Source organism: Stegastes partitus, unplaced genomic scaffold (assembly GCF_000690725.1).
Source record: "Stegastes partitus isolate 25-593 unplaced genomic scaffold, Stegastes_partitus-1.0.2 Scaffold338, whole genome shotgun sequence".
NCBI lineage: Eukaryota > Metazoa > Chordata > Actinopteri > Pomacentridae > Stegastes > Stegastes partitus.
The window spans coordinates 350,882-354,819 of record NW_007578069.1 but is presented as its reverse complement, the minus strand read 5'-3'; the positions used below and the strand labels follow the sequence as shown (position 1 = coordinate 354,819).

The 3,938-nt window shown below is 41.0% G+C and overlaps 1 pseudogene; it reads left to right on the top strand.

Annotated features, from left to right (window-relative positions):
- The first annotated feature begins 2,217 nt into the window (after positions 1–2,217).
- On the top strand, positions 2,218–3,520 carry LOC103358876 (tripartite motif-containing protein 35-like; annotated as a pseudogene).
- The last annotated feature ends 418 nt before the right edge of the window (positions 3,521–3,938 follow it).

Genomic DNA, 3,938 nt, shown 5'->3' with positions numbered 1-3,938 from the left:
CTGAATTGCTTTAGGTAATAAGATGAGATGAAACTTTATTGATCACAAAGGAAATTCTTGTGCCATGTTTTTTTATTATTTTATTTATTAGTTATTATTATACATGATGACACTAATGCTACACAAACTACTGAGAAAAGTAATGTTGTAATTATTTATAACAACATTTAAAGATGTACGTGTCTTAAGATTAAGTTTCAGCTGTCCCTCATGCAGAAGGGGGACGAGTGTGTTCTCACTCTCCTGCTGAAGATTCTGCTCTGATGTGACACTAGGTGGCTGTGGGGGATGAGAGGCGTTGTCCACCATACTGAGTAGTTTCCTCAGCATCCTCCATCAAAGACTCCAGCTCCTCTCCCAGGGCAGGAACAACTTTCCTGATGATCTTTGTGAGTCTGTTAGCATTGGCAGCCTTCAGCCTAGCTGCCCCAGCACCCTACAATGATGAAGATGATGCTTGCTACCGCTGAATGATAAACATCTGGACTGTGCAGCAATTTTACCATAATGGCCCACAGTGCTGCTACCTTTGCGTTTATCATGTGATGCACGCCGGCCCAGAAAGCATTTTTCATCACACTGCAATCATTTACTGGAAAAATAAAGCCAAATTCTAACAGTAGTGTACTGTTTTGCGAAAATACAGCAATAAAAAACAGTAAAATTAGACGCTTTTTAGAGCCATAAACAAGAATGACAGCTGGTTGCTGCAAAAATTAACTGAAATGAACTAAAAATGTTTGCACAACAGTTCATGAAGCACTGTTTAGAGTTGCAACTTTATTTCAGCAGATAATAATATTATTACAGTAATGCCATCAGATAACCATTTTTACAATAATTTCAGTTATTTTTCCTTGATTTCTAAAAAATAATTATTAGATTGCATTTTGTCATGCCAACCTGGTTACAATAAATGTTCCCAAACCATAAAAATGCAATTCACCTCATCCTTTATCCTTTGTTGTTTTCGGTGTTTTAGTTAGATATGCATTTTTTAAATGTTAAACAGAGTTGGTAGATCTCAGTTCTGGATCTAGACTTTTGTATATGTCTGTGACTCACACCAGTATTTATGCATTTTAAAAGAAGAGACAGCTGTTATTTACAGTAACAGTTAATATTGATTACAGAAGCAACCTACCAGGTCCCCTCAATGAATGGCCTATATTTGTGTGACAAGCCACAGACCAGCTTTTGTTCAAGAACTGATGGTGGCCTATTACAGCACCACAACATTAAACACATGCACACACACTGTGGTGACTACCATCAGCCCTCTGCCGACCTTGCAGACTATACATGCTCTGCTCCCATTACATTTATCAATACTCTTTGCTGCTTGATAAAATCATCAGATTCACTGGTCAATATCCGCCACCGTTGTATCAAATTAAAGCTCTTTGTTATCAATACCCAAGTGTGTGCGTATTCAATTAGAAAGAAGGGAGGATCAATAGGTGGCAGCTACTGCAGCCAAACCTGAAGCCTTATCAATGCCAGACACCATCCTGACAAATGATAACACACACAGATCGATGGGTAATCTTTCGATTCCTTTTGTCATTCTTGTGCTGCACCATCTATAAGATTTGCAGTTGTCATGGTTACAGATGTCAGACTGGAGGTAAATATATTCTACAAGTCTTTTCTTTACATGAATCCATAATGTTTATCTAACATTACTAATATTTTGGGTAATAGAGGATATGTTTTACTAATACTGTAATGTGTGATTCCAAAGCAGGTTGCTGTGGCTTTATGTTGTCATTTATATCTGTCACAGGTTTAGTCATACTTCTGCTGGTCACTTTACATTACTTTTTAGTTACTTGACTTTTAGTTACCACCACCTGCTTCATCCCTGTGGACTGTGGAGTGCATTTGAGTTGCTAAGGTCACAATCAGCTAATAGTCCTGCTACTGCAGCCTAAAATGGACATTAAAATAGCAACGGGCTCCAACCTTATGTTGCTCATGTAAAGTCAGTCTGGAAACACAAACTATCGCTAGTTGAGGTGACATAGAAAAACAAGAGGGAGCATGTTTTGGTATCATTTGCTTCCCAGTCTAAAGGAGAAAGTCCTGTAAAGTAGGTGGAAAGAACTTAGAGCTGGCAGGCTTCCTTTCAGCTTAGTTTTTGCTGCATTTGCCTTCTTCAAGCAGAGACAAACTGCCTTCACGACCAGAGGAGGATCACTCCTGACATCTTTAAAGATGTCCTACTGGTCTGTCATGCAGCCATCACTTTGCAAAGACTGCCTGGAGGTCAAATGTAGAAGGACACTAACAAAAACGTGTCCAGTGTGTAAGAAAAAGCTGTTGCTGAGTGATCCACCTTTTAATTTGGTTTTAAAGAATCTGTGTGAGGCCTTCTTACTAAATACAGACTAGAGCGCTTCAGCAGAGTCTGTGGCCATCTACAGTCTGCACTCAGAGACACGGAAACTCTTCTGTGTGGACCATCAGCAGTCGGTGTGTGGCGTCTGCAGAGACCCAAAAACCACCAAGTCAGACCCACTGATGAAGCTGCTCAGGATCACAGAGAGAAGTGACGGACACTCCTGGCGCCTATACAGGAGAAACTGAAGGTCTTTGCACAAGTTAAAGAAAACTGTAATCAGATAGTAGAACATATCAACGTCCAGACTCAACACACAGAGAGGCAGATTAAGAAGCAGTTGAAGAAGCTTCATGATTTCTATAAGAGGAAGAGGAGGCTAGTAGGGAGTCAGATGATGAAGGAGAAGACTGAGGCTCTGAGCAGAGACATAGCAGCTCTGTCAGATACAATCAGAGCCACAGAGGAGGAGCTGAGAGCTGAAGACGTCTCATTCCTGAAGAACTACAAGGCTGCAGTGGAAAGAGTCCAGCAGCGCCCCCTGCTGGATGATCCACAGCTGCACTCAGGAGCTCTGATAGATGTGGCCAAACATCTGGGCAACCTGAGCTTCAACATCTGGAGCCAGATGAAGACGATGGTCTCCTGCACTCCTGTGATTCTGGATCCAAACACTGCTCATCGCAGACTAATCCTGTTTGAAGATCTAAACAATGTGAGACATGAAAAGAAGCAGCAGCTTAAAGACAACCTAGAAGGTTTATTTCTGTCCCTCTGTCCTGGGATTTGAGGGATTTGACTCAGGGACTCACATTTGGGATGTTGGGGTTGGAGACAGTTCAGTCTGGGTGCTGGGAGTGGCAGCAGAGTCTGTCCTGAGTAAGACAGATAAACCTTCTAGATTGTTAAAACTCATTTTCTGTGATGGAGGATACCCAGCACACTCCACTCAAGATCCCTCATTGTTCTCTCAGTAAAGAAGAGATTTCACATAATCAGAATTCATCTGGACTGTGATAAATAGACGCTTTCATTTTCTGATCCTGATACTGACTCACACACATACACACCTTCACACACACATTTACTGAGAGACTGTTTCTATACTTTAACACTGTGAATGAAGAACTACAGATCTCACAAGTGTGTCTCTCTGCAGTCATGTATCTGTGCAGTTAGACAGGAAGATGGCGTAAACTGAGGCTGGTTTACCTGAAAACAACAACTCATTCACAGTGACACACTTTATGCGTTACATCCTAATCTAAAGAATGCAGTAGTTTGTCCTGTACTCACCGAATCCTGGTGTGAAGCTGCTGTGCTCTCACTAAACAATTTGATCTTAACCAACCGACTGCAAACTACTTCTGTTTCTCTGCTTAAAATAGAATGAATAAAAGCTGTTCTGTTGTTGTTGTTGTTGTTGCTGCATTCTTTCATGGCTATGATTATTACCGCTCTGGTAATATTTCACTCAGAGTCCAAGGTGAACAAGATCTTATCTAAGCCACAACAGTTCGTTTTAAGTGCACGCAGCATAAAAAATCTGTCGATATGTATTTGAAGTACAGCAGAGAACATTTGAGTAACTGTACCA